This window comes from Pagrus pagrus, assembly GCF_965226575.1.
Source record: "Pagrus pagrus genome assembly, chromosome: 15".
Lineage (NCBI taxonomy): Eukaryota > Metazoa > Chordata > Actinopteri > Spariformes > Sparidae > Pagrus > Pagrus pagrus.
Window position 1 is genome coordinate 8,443,993 of NC_140199.1, and position 24,171 is coordinate 8,468,163.

At 40.4% G+C, this 24,171-nt stretch overlaps 1 long non-coding RNA gene across 1 annotated transcript in view; it reads left to right on the forward strand.

Moving 5' to 3' along the window:
• LOC311270662 overlaps window positions 1-19,921 on the forward strand; it is a 61,558-nt gene extending 41,637 nt beyond the window's left edge. Inside the window, exons 2-3 of the long non-coding RNA XR_014624280.1 lie at window positions 15,789-15,895; window positions 19,808-19,921. This is a non-coding gene — a long non-coding RNA (uncharacterized lncRNA). The remainder of the gene's footprint in view (window positions 1-15,788; window positions 15,896-19,807) is intronic.
• Window positions 19,922-24,171: the final 4,250 nt, after the last annotated feature.

Here is a 24,171-nt window from a genome sequence, read left to right on the forward strand (position 1 = left end):
AAGTCACGCTGTCATTAGGCTTTTGCGATGCATGATGGGTAATTATTTGGGATATTACAGTAAACTGCTGTGAATTTGAAGTAAAACTGGTGCATTACAAGTAAATACTGTAATTAGGGTACAGCAACATACAGTTACTTAGAAAAAATGGTGTAGTTTTACAGCAAAGTGTACATGCTAACATGCTAACAACAGGCCTTCAAATGGTCCAACAAGGTACGCATGCTAACAACAGGCTAATCTTAAACGCTATATGGCTGGGTTAACATAACAATACTCATATTGCTGTCATATTACTGTAATTCTTTATATTTACAATAACTACAGATGCTTATTACAGTATCATACTGTCATTTTACATCACATGATTGTATTTTCACAGTAAAATTGTGTCAGGGTTCCTGTAGAAATACAATATATTGCTGTGGTTTTCATCTTTACTATAATTATAAGCTAGTAATTTACTGTAAATTTACTGTAAAATTAAAATGATTTTTTTGCATCCATGCCTTCTTCTGTTGGAGTAATAAAATTCAATTTAAGCATTCCAGTTAGCAAATTATTCTCGACTAGGGCAAGAGAAAACAATCCATCCAATCATCTTCGTTCATATTCTACAAATCTTCAGCTCTTTACGCTCCTGTATCATGAGTAAGACGACAAGGACAAGGGCCAGGAATACACCTGGAATCAAAAAATGTCCATACATTTCTCTCCCAGACAGATAAGTAAGTGATATAGCAGATGAGAGTGTGACAAAGTTCACTCCCTTGTCCCCTCCGTTGCCCGAGGCTGGATGAGCTCATGGCTCTGCAGTATGGAATCAAAGACACGTATTTGGCTGAAAAGATCACATCAGTAGAACACACCAGTCACTCACCATTGTTTTTTTGAATGGTTATATCACTATACATTAACGGGTCATGTAAAACTCACCTTTCTGCACACAGGACATGAAGACTCTAGTTACTAATATGGCAGATTTTAAAATTCGAATATCTCTGTCAAAGTTTCTTAGAGGAATAGTTTAACATTTTGGGAAATATGTGTGTTAGTTTTTTTTGCTGAGAGTTAGATAGGAACCTTGATACCTCTCTTTATAAAGCTGGAGTCAGGAGATGGTTAGCATGCAGTAGCTTAGCATAAAGACTGAAATTAGGGGGAAACCGTTAGCCTGGCTCTGTCCAAAGGTAAAAAAAACAAAAAACATCTACCATAAAACTCAATTCAGATGATTATTTCTGGGAACATAGCAGCAAAAGAAGCTGTTTTTGTCCGGTGCCAGTGTTCTTGTAATGTACTTAATATTCACCATGGTTGTGAGACAGGTAGTGTTTTTCATGATCTACTTGGATCAAGCAACTGTAAACAAGTCGCAGACTTAAATACTTCAACGCCGGAGTCTTGTGATCGATTGGCTCACTCCACATGAAAGCGTCTTAACCCTTTATGTCCTTGTCCGTGCAATTTACTGCTTTCATTCACAACGCAGCTGTAATGGCATTTTCCCTGAAATGTTAGTTCTTAAAGAAGAAAATTGGTGGTATTTCCCTGAATATCGATCCCTCCTCCCATTCACACATTACCAATGTGGTAAATGTCCCTGAACATTTCAGGGATGGACTGCCTGTGTGAAGGTTTGGATCGTTTTGGTCTGGTTTAATGCAAAAACACTTTATGAACATTTAATTGAACCCACAATCTTTTGCTGACCTTAAAGTGCCTTTGTTGCCTAAACCAAACCACACAATAGAGACTGGATGCAGCTGCTTCTGAACAAAGTAAATCAGAAAAAAATGTGGGAATAAATTAACGTAATTTCTAAAGTTGTTTGGCGAAGACAGCATATAGGGGTCATTTCTAAAATGTGGAACTATTCTGTTAAGGGACAGACTGATGCAGGGAGTCTAATGATGTCTACTGAAATCAAGTCTTCATCTTGGGTCAGTATTTTGTTTCTTTTATTTTCAACACATTATAATCAAACAGAGAATGTAGCTAAGCTAATCAGTGCTCAAAGTCCGTTGGTTTATGCTGTAGTTTGAGATTAAGTGCTCAGGTTCAGTATGTTTGCTCATTCTGAAGTAGTTGGTGCAGCGTATTCCGACTTAACTGCAAAAATGTAGCTTCATGTTGAGTGATATTAATTTCAGCGGTGTTGAAATTTGGGGGTCATCAAACCAAAAAAAATGTGACGACTACATCCACTCAGCTATTTCAAACTTCCCCCTTATCCATTAACATCCCAAATTCTGAAGCTTCCTTTGCTGCCTCACCTTTCCTGATCTGTCCCTCCTTTCCTTTCCTTCCCTCCCTCCCTGCCTCTCTCTGGTGATGATTTCACTTCCATTAACACCGGCATGCTGAGCTCTAATTACTCACTCACTCAGCGTTCTGGGCTGCCCGCCGCTCGTTTGGGTAAGCAATGTGGCCCGTTAGCAAGATGCTTGTTAACTGAATGCACTTAATTATATAAGAAGATAATTACACGTAAACGTTGCATCTAAAAGCAGCCATCCAGCCCCGCTTGCTGATTTAATAGGCGCATGTTTAGGATCCCTGTTTTGTTTATTTTAGAGTGAGGTGATTAATTGCCTGCTCTGATGAATCTGACGGATATTGTCTCTATGGCGGCATGGGCCCAATTGCTCTTATAAATTCATGTTTATTTGCCGTTGTGGACTTGCGCATGGAAATATCACATTAACAACATGGAGTGGACTGAACTTAGCCCACAATTTTAACTGATATTCAAGTCTTTTACCCTGAAGTGGTGATGACTAATGGTACGCCCTGAGGGGCAAGTGAGAAAAACAATTTTTATTCTGGTGATCCATTTACTAAGTCTCATCTAACTTATTTGAGACCTGGTGGGGGAAAAAAAAATGTTTGCCAAAATAATCTTTGTAAGTTTTTCATCTGTGAAAACAGGATTTATTTTCAAGCGTGGAACCAAGTGGAAAAAAATGTTTCAGGAGAATTTTTTTCAGCAGAACATTTTTTTCATGTGTGAAACCAGGTGGGAAAAAACATTTTTTTTTACCACCTCTGAATATTTTTTTTCCCCTCCTGAATTTTTTTTCCCACTTGGTTTCACACATGGAATTTTGTTTTCTGCATGGAAAAAAAAAATCCTCCAATAATTTGTCTTCTTTCACCTGTTTTGCTGTTTTTTCTAAGTTCATTATTTTTTTTTTTCCATCTTTGAAGAACATTTCCCGGAGGAAATACATATTTGGTTTCACACATAGAAGATTTTTTTCCACCTGTTTTCACAGATTTCACAGACAATTAAGGAACTTAGGAAGATTATCCTGGCAAGACCTTTTTTTTCACCAGGTCTCAAGTAAACACAGGAGAGAAAATAATTTGGATCCGACTTAGAAAATGGCTCAGGGCTTCCGTACTATTGTGCATGTTACTACCAAGAATGACGGAAATAAGTCCCTTCAAGTCATCAATGTGATCATGGACCAAATGTAACAATAGCTGTTTAATAATCACATAATCTGCTCATCACAACCTGCATCTCCTTTTCTTTTAGCCGTAAGAAAAAAAAGGCAGAGAGAAATCTAACAAGACAATGATTCATTTATCAATATTCTATGGTCCAGGGCAAATGATGCGGCTCTAAGCTGAATTTCATTCACGCTGCTGTCAAATGAAAGGTTATTTAGTGTGTTTTAAGAAGGTGGCGTGCAGGGTGGAGATGGGGGTCAGAGTTGGAGGGCTCCCTGGGGAGGTCCTGAGGGTCTCGGGGACATCAGTCGTCCATTATGATCTAATCAGGAGGGGGGGTGTGTGGCTGTGTGTGAGACCATGTGTGTCCATGTAGACGGGGGAGGAAAGGATGGAAAGAAAGAGAGCCGCCACGTGTTGTGTGTATAATGTGTGTGTGTCCATGTGGTGGCAGGTGTGTGTGTTAGGGGGGGGGAGAAAAGGCCTTGCTTCCATCTCTTAATCTCTTCAAGCAGCAGAAGGCAGGATCCCCCATGGAGGCTCCCTGCCCTCATGAACATGGGACGGACACCTCCAGCCTCCAGATGCCTGCAGCTCGATACAGGCCCCAAGACTGACATCCACCCATACTCTCGCAGGGCTCTTTGCACAGCCCAGGGGAGCTGCTGTGTTAAGAACATGATATGGTATTTACAAAAAAATATTTGTAAATGGAGGCCTCTTGGCTGTCTGTAATGGGCCCGTCCATGCTGCTGTTTCCCACCCTGCCATCTTTGGGAGGAGGAGGAGGATGAATGTCAGGAGATGCGTGCCCCAGACGCCTGGCCAGGACCGCTACTGTCTCATCCAGTCAGCCGACACGTCCTCTCCACGACTTTAAATCACTCAACTACAGACAAGCCAACAGCTCCTTCACTTACCGCCACAGAAATGAAATCCCCGAGAACTTTGATGACTGAAAGTGCATTGAAAACATTAAGTCATATTTCATTTCAGGCAGCTTGTGCGAGCGACGCCGCAGCGGATGTGAGGCTGTGAAATTTCCAGTAAAAAATGTAACCTTTTTTTTGTTTTTTTTTCTCGAACAAGCACTTTCAGATAATAAATTGATGTTTCGATTAGATGGGCTTTATTCGTGACCACTCAGGAAATAAATACACCACAAGAAACAAAATATTGAAAGGGAAAACTCAACAGAAAACCTCCATTGATTTTCCTTTTTTTCCCCCATGTAATGAGGGGAAAAAGCCCATAGCTATGATGCACTAAAAGGACTCATAGAGCTGCATATGATAAACTGATATGCCCTGTTTGTGTTACTGTTGCAGTGGAAAGTTTAAAGTGTCATATCTGGTAAACCCGGAAATGTTCCAGCTTCAGTCGATTATCATTTCGCAATATTCAGGGTTGTCGGTTGCCGCCTCTAAATTAGTGTTTAGTCTGATTCAGTGAACAGGAACGCAACACGCAGCTATGATGACCCTGAAGACATTTTTTAGCTAACTTGAAAAGATAACACTCTTTATACCTGAGGACACTTAATTATACTGCTTGTTTGCAGTGTTCATTTGGAGGATACATGGATTGGTAGCCTGTAAGTAGAGGCAGCTCGGGGAGGATTGGATGTATCAGAGACACCTGATCCATCCCCAGGCGCACTTTTACAGCCTCTGAAATGAGACGCATCTTTGATTTGCTTGCCCTGTAAACAGACAGAGACATGAAGGAGCTCTGGTCTCGGCCTTGCTCCCAGCTGCCAAAGATTCACCGGCTGAATAATGGACACAGTCACCCTCCTGACTCTGACACATTTTCTGTTTTACCCTGGACTGTCGTGTTAGACGGATGATGAAACCGTGGTTTTGCCAGTGTGGTTGTAATTGAAAACTCTCTTAAAACAGTCATGTGTATTAAGGGAATATATTTATAACCAGTGGTGGAATGTAACATTGACATGTACATTTACTCAAGTACTGTACTTGAGTATGAATTTGTGGCACTTGTACTTTAATGAGTAGTATTTCCATTTTGTACAACTTAATACTTCTACTCCAAGACACGAGTACAGTAGAATTTTTTTTTATTTATTAGTTTATTTGACAGGAACAATACAGCACATGTAGGCACTGTTACATCCAGTACAAGTGAAAGTCACCCATATGAATAGCGCTTAAAGTATCTGATATTAAATGTAATTAGGTATGAAATGTACAGTTAAAAGTTAATTATGCATAAACTATGGGTTGATCGGTTGTCAGCCTGGCTGATTATCAGATCAGATATTCAGTATTTCCATGACCATCACAAGTGAGTTGATATATGCAACAAGCAGAGAGCTGATTTTTGAGTCTCCTTTTCAACTCGTCAGATTCTGACGCTCGCTTTGGGATTGTTGGTTGGGTCAGATGCCATCAAGCGAGAGTATGTGACAAGTTGGGAATGATACTCAATGATCTTACAAATAGGAGGTTTAAAGGTGCGCTATGTTACTTTTGCAGAGCGACCGTAAAAACTGTCGACTGTGAAAGCAGGTTATCTTGACCCATATTGATGTTTGTGTGTGTTTTTTTTATTTTGGTATAAAGTTTGATATTCTTGCGCAGAAGCACTTCTACTGTAGATGGGCGACGTTGATTTTCTTCTCACCTCACCATCGCTCAAACCACAAGCCTGTTTTTCTTTCTTAACAAATCACAAACATTTGGCCTTAAAGTTCATACATCTAAAGCTCATGTTAGCTCCTGCTAACTGCTATTCCACCCAAAAACATTGGATATTTAAGTAAAAGAACACTTAACTGCACAATGAGTACTTTTACTTTTCATACTTTAAGTACATTTTGCTGACAATACTTATATACTTTTACCTAAGTGAGGTTTTGCATGACTCACTTGTAGTGGAGTATTTTCACAGTATACTGTAGTACTGGTACTTTTACCGAAGTAACAGATCTGAATACTTCTCCCTCTTCTGTTCATAGCTGACAGTTAAAATCCTGACCAACAACTTATCAACAATATAAGATCTTCTTCACTATTCCATGTCACGATGACAATCCTGTTTTCCTCACAGATTTGAAAACACACACACACACACACACTCTGACACACTCAGACACACACTGACGCTAAGACACCATAGATTCTTGTTGTTTGGGTTGCCTCGTCCCCTGGGGCCTACTCTTGGCCTGTCAGCGTGAGGGCCACGACAGGTCCGTGAACGGGCTGACAGCCTACTGCCGGGGGGGGGAAGCTGCCGGGCCACCGGTGGAAGTCTGATTAGATTGTACAACATATTCAAAGGAAAGATAAAACCACTATGGGAAAATAGTTAGCTTTAGATGAAGCGATAAGGAAGTGTCGAGGGTGTGTTGTAATCTGGGAAGGTTACAGGTTTGTCGTCTGAGTGCAGGATAACTTCTGTTACAGACGGTGCCTTGAGCAGACTGAACAGGTTCTGCAGTGTGAAGCAGATGTCACACACAATACAGCTTTGTAAGGACTGCTTATTACCTTTATTGTGTGTTAACAAGACGATACATGAAACAGTAAAAAAAAAGACGAGCAGGAGTTATGTGAATACATAAACTGTATATTCATTAACCGACCACTAATGTAATGTAACCTAACTAATAATAAATAGCAATGTAAAAGTAGAGTTTAATGAGATTAATATTGCAGTTAATTAATAAGAAAGAAGTAGGCTGGCTGCAGTTAATTAATATTAATTAACATAATTAATATTAATTAATGAATTAACTATATTTAAAGATACCTCTTTAGTAAAATATAGCAGCTACGCTTAGAACAAGTACTGTTCGAAAATGTACTGTAATACATGAATATTAGGTTAAAAGACGTAACTTTACTGTGTTTACTACTTTGTTTCAAAAATGGCCTCATAAGCAGAGTTACAGATGTTTTGCTGAACTAAACAGAGCAGGTACATAAATGACGCTGTTAATAATTTTGACTGTTCATTCAAAAGTGCCGTCATGACCAGAGTAAAAATCCTACATTTTAACACAAACATCTGTACTTTCGAGGGGCATCATCAAATATTTTCATCTTTCATCATTGCACGCTGCCATCCCAACATCACAAGACTGATTAACCAACCGGTGCACATCACGCAGGCAAGACAGAATGACGAAAAAGACACGTAACAAGATGGACGCACACAGGGAGGGAGACTCGAATGGGGAGAAAGGTGTGTTAGTATCTCGTATCTGCAGACCCTGCAGCTCTCTGCCTGGATTTTCTTATTTTGCTTTACCAACTGAAAATTTCAGGTCCTGGGAATGAGCCTGGTCTCTGGAGATCTTTGTGGTGTGTTTACGAACAGCTTGGATGAATCCTACTGATTCTACCTTTACGTTGAATAGTCTTTGAGTTGCATCAATATGACCTGAGGTTCAGTTAGCTTTGCACAGACATGTCTGGTAGAAATGTCCTTAAGAGGAATACTTTTGACTTTTATACTTTGAGTAAAGACGTTGATTCAGTATCTGTACTTCTACCTGAGTACAGAATGTGTGTACTTTTGCCACCTCTGATCGCGACGATCCTTTATAAGTTCTTATTCTGTTCGCAGCTCCACCGTGCAGAGCTAAACGTGTCTGTTTTACCTAATGTGTGCGTCTGTTTCTGTGTGCATGTGTGCAAACACGTGCGCAGTCTAAACAGACTGCTTATCACATTAATGCCATGCCACCGCTTGTTTATCTAAACAGATGAATCATGACTTAATTGGCTCTAATGAGCTCAGTTGTTTTTAATAAACTATTCCTGGCAACGTGAGCGAGTGGAGTGGTGGGAGGCGCAGGATGGAGCGGTTCTAGTTGAAAAATCCTGTTGATGTTTTAATTTAAACTGATTTTTCATCATTTACAAGGGCAGCCGTGCGTCTTCCTCCTGACATCCGTACAGTAAGATTTCACATCTTTATGCATGAATTGGACAAATCCGCCATATAAACCAGGAGAGAAATGTCAATCGGCCCCATGATTTTGGTCATGCCGTGACCTTTCCTGTTGTCCCTGCTGCTGCTGCGGGCTGAGAGTCCTGAGAGGAGCAGTGATGAGTCAGGAAGGAGGATGGAGGGACGGTGAGTGTTGTTGCTCCTCCTCCAGACTGTCTGCCTCCACTCTGTGAACATGAAGCGGTGCGGTCGGCTAATGTGGCCGGGGAGAGAGCAGCGGAGCTAAGATGTCATGTCTGTCTGTTGGCTAACAATTAAATGTGGCACCTCAAGCAGATCAATTTGACTTTGAGGCTTCAGGTTTTAACTCCTCACTCATCTCTCGCTCACTGTTTTTTCCTCTGTCTTGCTCTCTTCCTCTCTCCTGCAGTTCTTGTAATTCTCCCTTTTGGCACATTAACACCTCTAATTTCGTCTAATGCAGCCCATGTTTAACCAGCTTTCCTCAATGTCCTTTTCCCATGTGTTCTCCCTTGATCAGACATGACATCTCTCTGATTTTCAGCTGAACCTTAAAGGTAAAGTATAGTTGCAGATTCAGAATAGAAACAGAATAAGGAAAGCTGAAAGCGGCACACGCGCCAGACAGACTCCTACTCCAGGACGGAGACGAGCGACGCTGCGGGGAAACACAACACCAGCACAAACCAGCACTTGAAATATCAACGCTCCAGCCTTCTAATTAAAGCCAAGACTAATGGGCCCTAATTGCATCGCTAAAATGTACCAGTTCTCTCCTCTCTAGTGTAACTTGACTACACTTCTCCCCATATGGATTAATGGGGACCGGAGCTGCAAACTAAAAAGCAGTTAATTTATCGGAAGATCTGTTAGGGAGGATGAAAAGGAGGGGAAGGAGGAGAAAAACAGCAGGGCAGGGGGAAGATGAGGGGAGGGGGGGGTTGGCAGAGAAAGAGAAGTACATTATCAGCCTCTTGTTATTGAAAATGCATTTCATATCTGTCTCCAGAGGTTTGCATTTGGATTAAGCTTGTTAATTTTACTCAACAGTGACGTGCTCCGCATTGGCCGGTGCCCAAACCAGTTTAAAGGAAGACAGGCTCGCAGGACAACAGTTGCATTAACTACTTGTGCTTTTAATTATATAACAAGGGTGGTTACTTAGTGGAGAGAAAGGGGAGACAAAAAGGAGAGGGCGGTGGGGGGGGGGGAGCTTGTTGACGGTGTCTTCTGTAGATATGATGCCGGGCTTTAAAATGTTTCTGTTCCTTTGTGTGGCTTCTTTTGTTCATCAAGGGACCAAAAAAAAAAAAGAAGGCTGGAGCCATTTTCTGTGGTGAGCGAGACAAAATGTACTCAATAAGAGCACAATATATGTGTTTAAATTACTCTTTCCCCAGGTGGAAAACCATTAAGCTTGGTGCACCAATCTGTGTTTTTTTTTTTTCTCTTTCTGTCTCTCCGCCATCCTGATCTTTCTTTGTTGTTGGTTTACTCTTCATAATAGCTTTTTATCAAATCTTGCTATTAATCCATTAGAGGGTGATATTCGTTTGGGGTAATTTCAGTGCACATTTCAGGCATGGGAGGCATGAGCAAGAAGCTTCTGCACCGCATTTAAACTAATGTGCCTTCAATTCTGATGTGATACCCATTACAATGCTACACACAGGCCGGCGTATTGAGAAATGTGTTTTTAATATTGGCCTCGTTAACATGCCAGTTGACTGAATAAAAAGGAAAAAAAGGGTGGTGAAAGCACTCTCTGCATGTATCTTCTGCATTCACGCTTCATTACTTTTGTCCAAGCAGAGAAAAATAAGTCCAAATTGAGAGTGGTCTTTGGATTTGAAAAGTAATTTGCTCACAGTTGTGTAAGATTTGTTCTTCGGAGTCTTTATCCAGCTTTTGTAATATCTGCTCGCTTATTTTGGATCACAGATTTTGGTGGGTCCAACAAGTTCTCCAAATTAAATGACAGAATACCCTGCGACACATACAAGCGTTTTCTGATCTGAAGCCTCATTCAGTAGTGTGACTTTATCTGTCGATGATTTATGCACTGTAAAGACTTGGTTTTAGAAAAGGGAAACTGGGAACTAACTAACTAACAGGACAGTTCACCCCACATTTCTCCCCTTAGCTGTATTGCTATTTATCCATTTAGATTGTTTTGGTGTGGATCTGCAGGATTTGGAGGGAGTGGGGGGTACAGAGGTTGTTTTTTTAAGTTTTTGGGATTACAAACTGGATTTATTTTCACTCTTGCCTTCCATAATGAGCCACTGCAATGTCCTATAACTCTCTTATTCAACTGCTTAATGGAGGAGAAATGTAACGTCACTGTACTTCATGAATGTACATAGAGGAGGTAACGGAAAGAATCGAGTATCTGGCTGTTTGGGGTAAATTGAGTGAGGTGACTTTCGCTTATCTTGTTAGTGTTAGCTAGCCTGGTAGCTTCCAGACAGGTGGGCCCATTTAACTAACTGGGCTTGCTTTAGCTCCATCTTAATACACACTTTTACTCATTAGCCTTTAGCTTTACCTAATTCTTTGTCAAATTTTAACTTTTAACTGCACACATATTTTTATTCTGTTATTGTTGTTACTGCTGCTGGTGCTGTTACAATATGATCTTGCTATAACAACAATAATAATGTATTATTACTTTTACTGTATCATCACTCTTATTTCTGTCATCTCTCTTGTGTTTGTCTCTTGTTTTTGTGTTCCTCTGTGCACTGTAAAGCACTTTGGATCAACTATGTTGTGTAAAGTGCCTCATAAAGAAAGTTCAGTTGAGATGATTGGCTGGGAGTAAGGCGGTGGCCAGTACCACCCACTTTGAGCTTCATTCATCCAACCACCCCGACCTCCTGTCTTTTAAAGAGACTTTGTGGCTCTATAACAACTACTTCCTCCTTTTGCTTGTGATGGACAGGAGACAAATTTTAAAAGAAAAGCAGAAATGTGAAATGTGACACAAACTGTAGCAGAAGCCTTTCAATCCGCCCGAAACAGAGACATGCTGCATGTTGTGCTAATTTGCATGTATATATAAGTGATTTGCATATCCAAATGTGTGCTGAAGAAGTGGCGATAAGATGTCATTGAAAGTGAGACTATCTGACTATAGTCAAACCATTTACACATTTACAACACCGACATGATTTTTACATTTTAGCTGCTTATTAACAGTTACTCTGAGTGTCCTTTTTATTTGACCAGTATGTAACCAGCTGCTACACCGAGGGAACGCCATTCAAACAAGCTCCTGTATTTACATGTTTTCAATTGACGCAAACGGTTCGAACGAAGTTGAACAGATGTTTATTCATGCTGCTGCACCTCTAAAATCCACACCTAATGTAAGAAAGGGAGATGTGTGTCGTCCGTGGTAGTGAAATTTGAATGAGGAGGTATCAGACAACAGTATAAACAAATTTAATAAGACAGTTTAATTTATGAATCAGGGTTTTTAAGATCAGTGGCCTCAAATCAGATAAAATACTGTAGACTAAATCAAAGAAGTTGAAGCTTGCGACCGCGGCAGTCAGTCAGGAATGCTGGCTTGCGCATGTGCAGTTGATTCATGACTATACGTGCTCTCAGTCACTGAACACAACAGTCAACAGAGAGAGCTGCAGCCACAGCGAGCAGGAAGAGCTGCAGATTTACAGAACAAGGATTGGGACTGTCTTTTACAGAGTTAATGACTGTAATGCCACTGAATTTGCAGTCAATAAAGTATATGAATCAAAGCCGCAGTGTTTCTGTCGCTGCAAGAATCTACACTTTTGAATTGCAAATCAAACTAGAGTGGCACTCAGCAGAGTGCATACCTCCACCAAGGCCCAACAGCCCCTTTTAATTAAATCAAGTTAATCCAATATCAAATAAAACATATTCAAATCAGCTAGATCTGGATTTTAATCGGGATTCATTCATAGATAACAGCCTCCGTAAATGCTGTTGTTTTTGTTTTGCTTTTATCAAGATTCATGCACTATTGAAAAATGCTCTATCTTGCAATATTAACGAAAGTGAGAAAAAAAATCTTTATCCAGATCTGCACCAAAAGTTATGGGGGTTATTCTGGACTGAGAGCCATCCTCCATCCAAGTTTTGTGGAAATCTGTTCAGTAGTTTTCGTGTAATCCTGATGACAAACCAACAGACAGACACCGGCACAAGCATAACCTCTTTAATGCTTTGGAAAGTATTCAGTTCTTTAGATTTTTGAATGTACTTGCATTTGTATTTTCCCAAACCAGCAGCAGACGGGATAATGTCAATTTGGTAGCAATTAGGTATTAACTAGGTTGCTGTTTAACGTATTATACAACATTCAGCGACATCTAGCGATGCCAGCATTTTCAAAACAAATTCATAATATCGGTAACAGCTTATTAGCTATCATGCCTACTCTAGCCTGTAAAGGTATGTACCCATCAAGTTACTTACTCGTTGAGAAGAGGAAAAACCATCTCCAAGTAATGTTAGAGACCTGTAAAAGCTTGTACCTTGTAACTCGCATGCATTAACGTGCATGCCCAGCCAGCCCGGCTACCAAAACAAAGAACAGAGGAGCTAAGATCACAACACACACGTAGGAAGTGAGACTTTATTATCTGGTCAGGATGCCATTACGGCAAAATGTAATATACAGAATCTTTAAACAACCTTCTTGGTTGTGACAAGGTCTCTAACACGCACTTGAATGGACCCACCAGGATTGAACAAGTTCCACACACTCAGTTACGTTACCATGCAAAGCTGATCTCATTTAGAGTTCACGGTGACACCTGTCTTACACACCTGTCAAGTCAAGTTGACACAAGCAAATGCTGCAGCAAAAGGCCGTCATGTGGAAGCAAGCAGTGTGTCTCTGTATGTAGAGATGGATAAAGAACAATGAGTGTTGACTTGTTCATTATTTTGTCATTCTTTGTATGAAAAAATGTCTTTAAACAAAAACATGTGTTAATGTTGCTTTAAGATTTTTATTCTATTGGATTAAGCTCATCTTCAATTCAATCAGGAAGACCTCCACTTTCTCAATCAGCTGACTATGAGCCTTTACTCTTCCAGTTAAACCAATCAGATTTCGCCACGATTAAATAGACCAGTCATGTCGTTATCAAACTTTACATCAGTTCTTCTCTCTGCTGCTGTCAGCTGTAGTTTCATTGTGACCCCCCTCCACCTCCAGTTTGTCATATCGGGTCATATCCTTCAACCCATCACCTCCACCAGCATCTAGGCTCCATATGTTCTCATGGCGTCACCTTCCTTTTCAAAATCTACTGGACATCACATTGGGGGCCTAATCGTCAAAGACTCTTATTTCCCATCTGATGTGCACAAGTCACTCCTGACTAAACTTACTTTAGCAATAAGCGAGACATTTTATACCAAGATAATTGTGCCCAACACGTGATCTACACTTATATACACATATAGCTGAGCCGCTCAATATCTACTTTTAGAAAAATGAAAATGATGGCTAAAGATGTGCTTTATAGCTTTATGTGCATCGATGACAAAGACAACAAAGCCTTTTAGTGTCATATTTATTATTTCAAGATATTATTTTTGTTATATGTACTGTACAATATGATCAACATTGAAATCAGTAGCAGCAAAACATCTATTTCTCATACGTCAGCTGCTAGAGCATCCAACATTTCTAGTTCAGATTCAAATCCTCTAAGTGAAATATATAGTTTAGTTTCACGCTGGCTGTATCTCCAGCTGTGATTCTAGTCAATTGACAGTTTGACTCTGCCCTTCTGCCTGACCAAACCTTTTATCTTTAATTGTGCTCTCATCGGACTTCCAATCAGACCATTTTTGCCTCTAGCAATAGCTCAATCCTGCTAATTGGTTCCTGCATTTTTTTAATTGCACGGTATTGATTACACAAGGTCATCTCTGTTTCACAAATAAGAGAGTCTGCCTCGCTTTTGTTGGGATACTTGTCCAGCTCTCACCCATTCAGACTTAAGAGATGGGACACTGTAGTTCTACTCATTAGCCCACAGACCAGCTGGGGTCCTGATTTGCAGCCACACACACACACACACACACACACACACACACACACACACACACACACACACACACACACACACACATACAGGAGCATGAGAGACAGAAATTTACATACACACATGATATTTTATGCTGTATGTGCTCAGAGCTATCGTCTCTGGGTTTTTTAATTAAACAGTCAGGTACAATGTACAGCCTGGATGGGACGAGCTGCACTTTTAACTTCCTTTTATTTCAGGCCTGTGGATGTTATAGGGAGACCAATAGCAAATAAAGGGAAAATCAATGGGGCTTCATTAAAAGCAGCAGGCAGTCTTTTGCCTGGACATGGCTTAATTACAGTTTCACTGGCGTTTGCTTTAATTGGGGGAAATAAAGGGAGTGAAGTGGAGTGAATGGGAGGGTATTAGCATATCTATCACTGGGAGAGGCCACAAGGTCCTGTCCAACCTGCGGCTGTGCACCTCACCTCTAACCCTGCAGAACCACTCACACAGAACCACAATCAGATTGTGTCTTTTTTGTCTCTTTCTCTGATTTTTGATGTGAATACACTCAGGTGTCCGTGCACATTTACTTTTCACTCATGTCTGGTACACAAATCTATTGGGATGAGGGAGGTAAACTCCTCCTCTCCAGCTGCCAACACTTTCATGTTGTTGCATGTTGTCTAATGGCCTGAAGTCATCCAGTAGTTCACACTTTAGTTCCCTAAAGACTGAGAATCAAAGCAAGCTTGACAAAATCATATAACCCATATCAGATAAGGATTGTTTTATCAGGTCCACTTGGGACATCCGCATACAGCACTTTATAATAAATGATACATTTATAGTTAATTAAACATTAGTTAATATTTATTTTACTGTGAACAGACATAACATATGGCACATTATATAACATAACACTATGTCCAGAGGGCATGTGACTCATCAACAAGTTACACAACAGGAAAACAGCAAATCTCACCAAGTATATTTAACTAATTTTGAGTTAATATGACACAATTGCAGAGATTCTTTTTTGCTTTTATTCATTACAAGCAAGAAACATCTTGTATTCATTGCTTCTGTTACTTATTTTGGATGTGGACAGATAAGGGAGATCGATTAATGTATATAAAACTGTATATAGCACACATGTATAGCAAGGATTGAGGGCAAGAAGAAGTTTTTTATCCATTGTGGAAAAAATCTAATGCAGGACTTGATGGGAGTCGTACCAACTGAAGCATTTTGGTGACATGTGTGTGATTTGTTGATGCAACAAAAATATGAGTCACAGAAAACACGATTTCACCAAAACACTCAATAAAACAAATTCATCTGCAGGGTCTCGTCTGTGTGCGGGTGTGATCCCTCTCCATCCAACCCCTGTCTTTGACAATGACTGATAGCCAGGCGGGATCAAACCATCCTCAGCGGGGCTTTGGTGACAGGTGAGCGGAGACAGTTTGAGTCCCATTCTCTCCCTCAGCAGTTAATAACAATTTGAAAAAGGGTTCAGGGTTAATAACACAATCATTACCTGGATGAGGACGGGAGACAGCTGTAAGCATGTATGCAGATGGACGGCCGTCATTAGTCCTTGTCAAACAAGCTGAATAGGCGTGATCTGAGAGAGCACTTGAGGTTTTTAGTCATGAATGAATAACAGCTGAGAAAAAGGTCCAGCATTTAGCTTGTTTTGAGATCAGCTTAATCACAGGATGGAGGGTGTTATTTTTTTGTTCTCATCCGCACAAAGTCCAACCAGGAGCGGCTTTTATGACGTGTTAGTACAAATTCAGGTAGAAATGGTTTAACTGTACATGTTGTGTGACAATAGATGTGACCGAGGGAGCACACTGTGAGGTCCTTCATTATTGAAAAGATTGATTTGTAATTTGTAGTGTTCCCATCTGTCCTGGTTACGCAAAATTATGGCTAAACCAGTTAGTAAACACTTTGCCCCATTGTCTGTTGTTTTGATAATCACCCATAATAGCATCCAGCATCAGTATGGTCTTTAAACCTGATTTAGGAGTTAATGGAATAAGAGGGAGAGGCAGTCAGTATATGCACTGGGCCTAATGTCATTAGAAATGTTTGCGGAGGCTAAATTAAATCAGTCGTAAATTGTGCTCTCAAGTAAGCCAGAAAAACCCTGCCTCGTCGAGGAGAGGAGGGGGCGGCGGGGATTCATATTTTAACCTTGCGTAGAAAATGCACTTAAACAGATTAAAATAAAATAGGGACCGTGTGGATGGATGGGAATGGTAATTGCTGGTGCTTTAATGGTTTCCTGTTAGCCAAGTCGAAGCTGAAGGCAGAGCTATTTTAAAGTTGGAAACGGTGATTGAGGTCATAACTTTGCAAATCTGGTGATTAAGCCAAAGGGTGCATGTCACCAAACAGCACGTAACACATCTAATGGGGCTTTTGGTGAAAACAGATGTTTGTGGAGAGATTTTTTAGTGCTCTACATGCTAAGTCGTGTGTCGCAGAGCAGGTGTGGGCTGGAGTGGATGGCTTTTGACCAAACAATGCAGCAGAATGTGGATTGTGAGTGATAAAGCCTGCCAAAATGTAGAGATCTGTGTGTGTGTGAGAGAGAGTGCACGTAAAGCCCACCCATGTGTGTGCCTCATTCAGTTTCCTTAATGCTGTCAGTGCAGGCATACTGTTTGTCTGGTTGCATCAGGTAGCTCATCACACAACACAGCCCAGACGGTAATGATAGCCGTAAATACTCTGGGAATTCCCAAACCTGTATTAAATTAAGACTGTCTTTCCCAAAATCTGACAAAAGACTGGGAAAAAAAAGACACAGCGTCCATATCATGCAGTATAATGTGGTTATATATCGTATAGTGATATTATAATGATAAAGTACTGATAAACGATGTACATTTCTGGGCACTGCCGTGACGTGTCTCTCTTTTCTGTAACATCATCTGTACATTTCTAACCTGATCCACTGATTTTACACGTAAAGGAACAGTTCACTAAAAATGAAAATAAAATGTAAAATGTCCACACTAATGGGGATATTTTGTAAAACTAAGATTTTCCTGAACATTTTGTCCTCTCATCCACACGCAAACAGTGCACTCCATGCATACGCGTAAAACACAGCATTTGGGGAAACGATGACGTCATACGTCATTTCACTCCATCTCGTCGTCCATCGACACAGTTACTGCTGATTATGTTTTAAGTTTAACTGCCAAAGGTGGAAAAGTTCACTCTGCTTTTTTTTATTTGACATATTGGTGTTGCAGACTTTATCACCACCTCAGCGTTTTTTACGTTCATAATTTCATAATCCACATAACATTTCTGGAGCTTCACAGCAAAATAAAGTTGCAGCATTCTCCTCAATAAAAGAAGTAGATGGGGACTTATTTTAAAATATAAAAAAAAAGAAAAAAAAAAAAAAAACCTAAACAGCTCCAAATAATCCAAGTTTCTGGAAGCCCCAAGATCCCAAAGTGATGTAAAAAGACATTACTTACACCCTTTTTAAAACTGAAATCTTCACTGTAGCTGCTAAGCTAAGACAGGCGGTGTGCTAACACTTTTAGCTTAGCAACTACAGCGAAGATTTTAGCTTTCAGTGTAAATACGTCTTTTCAAAATGTTTTTTGGACTACGAAACCTCACCTGTCTTACCATCAGCGATGAGTAGATAATGACTGAATAACTGAATTTTCATTTTTGGGTGAACTTATCCTTTAATGTCACACCACATACCTTAGATATTATAACACACTGACTTCACACACATGAACACACACACATTTCCTTCCTTGAACTCTCTGCTTCTAAGACCTGGCTGGTGTGGCTTTACCTTTCTATCCTGGGTTCACTTGTAACTCGGCACTGTTGGCTCCAGGTAAAACTGCGGCCCCATGCATGCTCATGTTCAGCTATTGTGTAAATTAACAAGGAAAAGGCTGTGCGGATTGAATGGCAAACATGCAGGTGATGACACATCCCCCGGCACACACAAAGTATGTGTCATTACTCAACGCCTGTTAAATTGTCAGTCGAGCAACTGTCTGTGATATTGCTCTCCAATCTGTGCATGCCTTTCTGTCTCACTCATTCACACTTGGACAGTGGTGCTCTCATTACGTGCGCAGCTTTTAACAGGCGATCAAATCAGGAAAAGAGCAGTTAAGAAGCGTTTAAGACATTAAGTCAGCGATCCAATTTATTTGGGTGTGGAGGATGAAAATAATGCAAGATTGCCTGAAACTCTATGCACATGGGTATAGTTTCAGGTCCCGACCTCTTATCCCCACATCTCCAGAGACCATTGTATTGTCCATTGGTACAATTGAAACTAAATTCAGAGAAGAAGAAAGTGACACCGCCCGTCCGAAAATCCCCTTGAATTGGGAAGCAACCAAAGGTTTTCTCCATTGATTGCAGCGGAATAGTTCACGACACTTTGTGTTTTTTCTGCAGTAAACACTATGATGAATTTTTTCTCATCAAATCCTATCAGAGATAGACTCTTCATAGAAAGCTAAGAAGGCCTCTTGGATGTTCACTGTCGCTCTGTAAATTGAAACCCGGACTTGGTTGTCAGTGTGCCAAAGGTTGATGTCACTAAGTAGCACGGGGTGACAGAGACAGAGAGTACAAGTGTTGAAAAAAGCAGGACAGGAGCATGTGTAGAATCACCTGTGTTGTTCCCTTTGTGTTTGACGCTGTAGGGCACATAGCTCACTGGGTCACAAGTGTGAGCTAAAACTCTTTTGTCCAATGTCTGAGCCCCGAGGGCCCCGATCTCCTGGCAGGGAAAGATATCTGAATGTGCTTTTTTTTCTTTTTCTTTAACACTTCATTCTTCCTCCACGTTGGCTGTGGCCGGGGTTTGATGCACTGCTCCGTTATACTTAAAGGATAATTCTGGTGATGTTGCATGTTTTTCTTATTGTCAACGATTTCCATTTAAAAGACCAAAACCAACAATGAAGCAATCCCACTAACACGTTTTTCCTTTAAAACTTATTCCTCTGTGCCATACACCTCCATTGTAGTCCAAAAACTATTAAAACACATCAGTGAGACACATCAGTGCACTGAGTGACATGTTCCTTTATTACCATGAAAATGAGCGCTGTAGTTTATTTTGAGTTGACCCTTTACACACCATCCTGCTGCCTCACAATGCTGCTTAGTACACCGACTCTGCAGCAGAAAATAGTCCCTCACAAACACACAATTTACTCCAGTTTGAGTGATATTTTCTAAAAAAATAGAAATATATATTCATGACCAAATTTTTTAAAGATTTGTGTTTTGTGTTTGACTGTCAGAGTATTAAGAGATGGGCTAAAACATGAGTCTTTCCACAGGTTTTGGTGACGGTAACATAAATCAACGTTCTTCCGTCGTGTTCCTGGTGGCCCTCTGCTCCGACACACCTGATTCAAATGATCTGCTGTTGTAAAATAAACCCACCCGCCAGAATAAATGTTTCTTGAAACCATTCATATGTTGAAAGTTTACGTTTCTTCATGTTCAATTTCCAATTTTACGCTCTGGTTACATAAAGCACAAAAACACTTGGTGACAATAAGGAACGATCATGTTTTGGCTTAACTGGTTCTGTTGCCACAAACGTGACTGGAAAGCATTCAGTGGTTTTGGCACCTACAAATGTCAAAACGGCGCGTCAAACAATGGTTTCTCACTCAACAGCTGTCATGTCACCTCTTGACATGAAGGTCAAACTATTTTGAATGGGATATGACACATTTTAGAAAATTAAGATTCATAAACTTGCAAATTTAACACATCTGGGCTACTGGGCTAAGTTTGTTAGCTTTTGTTGGGAGAGTTGCTACAGCTGAGCAAACAAAGAAAAATATACAATGCAACAAACAAAATCTACTTTAAAGACATTTTAGCACAATTTTTTGTAAGCTGATCATTGCAGCAAAACATTCATTCCTAAAACCTGTGCCAGAATCTTACTTTTCAAAGACGTATTGTCACTGAAAATATGCATGTTAAAATAAGACACAGAAAAAGTCTCGTCTATAGGAAGAAGTCTTTTAATAGAGCAGAACAGAAGAAACTTGACTCCATAGTATGCATACATCTGTCTACATCTTGACTCGGTGATAAAGAGGCAGATGTTACTTTCTAAAGAATGCCTGCTCCATTAATTGACCAGCGTTTCTGACGGGCGTTCTGCTTTCACCTTTTACTCCTTGTCATACTTGGTGATGTGAGCCAAATGTGTCTGTCAGGTGACTCATGCTTCACAAACACCTATTCAAGAACAACAGCCCGAGCTGTGATTGAAGGCATGGGGAAATCCACAGGTAAGAGTAGTCAGCCTTCTAGTTCATGTCCCTTGGAAGCGACCCAGACAATGTTTAGGCACACAGTCAACAACTCCTGTCCTTGCTTATCTTAAGAATGTAAACCTCTATAAGCAAGCGCTTCATCTGTAATTCTATTGTGAGTTGGCCGGTTGACTCAAAGTGTCTGATTAATCTAATGTAATGCAAAACCAGCTTTGTCTGCGACACCGAATACTTGCGTTAACGCAGGCGTCTCGACTGTTGGCCTGCACCGTGCGGAATTCGCTGGCAGACAGGATGGCGAGACCACACCAAAACCTGCCAGTTACATTCTTTGCGTGATTCAGACGTATCTCTTTCCACCATTGGGAGCGACTTGAGAGGTCTGATCAAAAGACCCGTCATCCCGAGGAGCTGAGATTTGGATGTGAGGGTTTTCGAGAAAAGGAGGGACGGCGAACTGTTGGTTGTTGTGTTGTTGTGTGTTATTATTTCCATTTGTTGGGGAAAAGAGAGATGAATGGAGGGATAAATGGATGATGGGTGGGTGGTGGGGAGGAGGAAATTCCCTTGTCTGGATGGAATTGGATGGTGAGCTTGGAGGGAGGGATGGGGGGCACCTGATGTAGAGGGTGCTGTCAGGCCCGAGACAGCGGGGTCTTTGTCTTCTCAATAATCACTTGCTGTACCTCTTCTTTCCATTCCTTCTCTCCACACTAACGGTACCATTCTGCCTCTACTTTCCCAATCCTCTCTGCAACTTTGGCTCAAAGGTCAACTGTTTTCAGTCCACATATTCATTCCCACTTTTTAAAGATTTATGTCTTGGGTTTGACAGTCATACACAGGCTGGAGATTTTGGCAAGTATCAAGTGTTTGATTTGGTCTTTTCTCAACATAAATACAAAATCTCATCAATCTTCTACTTTAATTTTGCCTTTTTTTAATGTCTACTAGGGTTTCGTGATTGTGCTGAACAAGGCATAATGTCATCTAACAGTACTTTAAGCTTTTTCTGTTGTAAAAATCAACCCAACTGCCAGAAAAAATGTTGAAGATCAGAGTTCAGTTGCTCGATAGCGTTAGCTTATGGCTAGTGTACAGTGAAGTAAACTGGCTGTTTGGGGCAGACCAACACTGCACTTCCAGCGACGGCGACCCTAATGAGACAGACTGTTACCTCTGAGTTTAAAATATGTAACAAAGGTCTTTTTTAATGCAGAATTCCTACATTACTTGCTGTTACAAATAAGTACTAGTATTTACAAGGACAGTTAAAGCTCTCCTGGCTGTTATAATTGGGAAATAACCTAAAAATGCAGAGGTGGTGTTTTTTGTTTTTTTTACAGTGAATTTTGAAAGCAAGATGTAAAAGATGAAAGTAAAAAGTCCAGGCATACTTTTAAATCAATAATAAAAAAAGAATAGTTTGGCCTTTGAAGATAAACATGATACATCCTGTATCAGGTCACTGTATGGAGGTGAGTTCATAGCTGGAAGACTTGGTTACTTTATACCGTACTTTCCATCCCAGACATGCTGTGTACCCCCAGACACAACACGACTAAATCTGTTCACTCACTCTTGCCAAGAAAATGACCAAAAGATCAGAGTCCTTTGATTACATACAGTAGAAATGTTATTGTTCACTATGTGCGGTTGTTGTTTTATACGATTTCAGCTTCACCTGCTCATTCTGGTCAAGGAATAAAGGGGTTTAAAGACCAGTAACTATTCTATGTCATGTAATGTGCCTATTTAGAGAAGTTGTGGCACATCAACTGTGCAGATATCTCTGGAATGTAAGTTTATCCTCCTCAGGTGAGGTGACCGGCGAACAGCAGTAGTTAAAATAATCATACTCCCATTATCGCACAACCCACAGGAGCCGAGACGTAATTCACAACTCACACCAGCCGCCGAGATGACAGGTGACTCTCCGTCATGAATAGGAAGACTTGTGTTTGATTGAAAAATTCTTTGGGGTTTTGTTCGCCAAATAACGAGAAATGTATTTCTAAGGCGTTTTTTCCCCTCTGTAATGATAGCTGTGGTTTTACGTTCTTGTTGAAGCATTCATGTTTATATTAAGTAGGTGTTCGTGCTGCAGTTTTTACTTTCTAGGTAATTTCTTGGAAATAAGCATGCATTTTCTTCCTTTGTTTATTGTATCACAGTGCTGCAAGATTTTGAAAAAGTGGCTTTTCACATGTTGTCAAGTAATATGATGAAAATTTCACCTCTTATTCTTTTGTATATTCCGGCTGCTTCCACACCAGAACCAATACCTCTTTCTTAAACTCACCTGACCCAATCAATTCACCTCAAGCTTCACAGAGCCAATCGTAAATCATGAAAAAAATGGTGAAAAAGGTGACAACAGTGACAGTAAATAAATGTTTGTTGTTTCTTTTCCCTTCCCTGTTTCCCACCCTCTTTCTTTCTCTGCTCTTTGTAATGGATGGGGTATTGTTGGTGCTGCCCTCTGGGCAGGGAGAGTTGTTTACTTGGGTGTAAAGTCCCCCATCCACCAAGGGTCTCTGTAGGGGATGTTCCTGTAGCAGCCTCACTCCTAACCTCCCCATAGCTTCAAAAGTTAATAGCATGGAGGAGACGTGATTTATATCAGCCATGGCAGCACCACCAACAGTCTGACTTCTTTGTGCTCGTGGCCTGCTCGACCAGCACCGTTCATCAATACAGATCACATTTAGAATTCACTCCAAACTCAGTAGATGCTGATTTAATTTCTGGAGAGTTTTTAAAAAAATAAATAGTCAGTCATGTTTCGGCAGTAACTTCAGGCAATAAGGCTGAATTTTCACAGTTGCTGGTGTAAAACTTTTATAAAGAGGATGCAACACAACACAGTGGTGTGAAATATCGATATGTTAGAGCTAGGATGGAACTCATTCCTCTTGCTTTGGATTTTGGAAATTCATGCATGAAAAGACGCAGGACATTGAGAGGGATTATATTTTATGTATTCTTAGAGGAAGTTGCCATTTTAAGCCCTGTGACCAACAACACAGAAAGGAAATTTGAATGCCCAACAGTTTAAATAGATTTTTAAGCTGCACTCTTTCAATACCGGTGAGATTGTGAACACAATGACATGATTTGCAAGAAATTACTCTCTAATCGAACACATCCTCATACCTTAACGACTGAATACGTCCAAAAATGACATATATCACTGCTCCCATGTTTGCAATGTGCCACAGACAGGCATACCGCACCAATGTCATATGCTCACAGTTTGGTTAGCTTAAGGCAAGGAAACTACTCGGTTAGGTTTAGCAAAACATCTTTTATTTATTTATTTGTTTATTTCGGGCATGTTAGTTAGACAGTCATCATCACATATCATCTTAGTTAAAATCATATAGTACACATGGCCGAAAGGG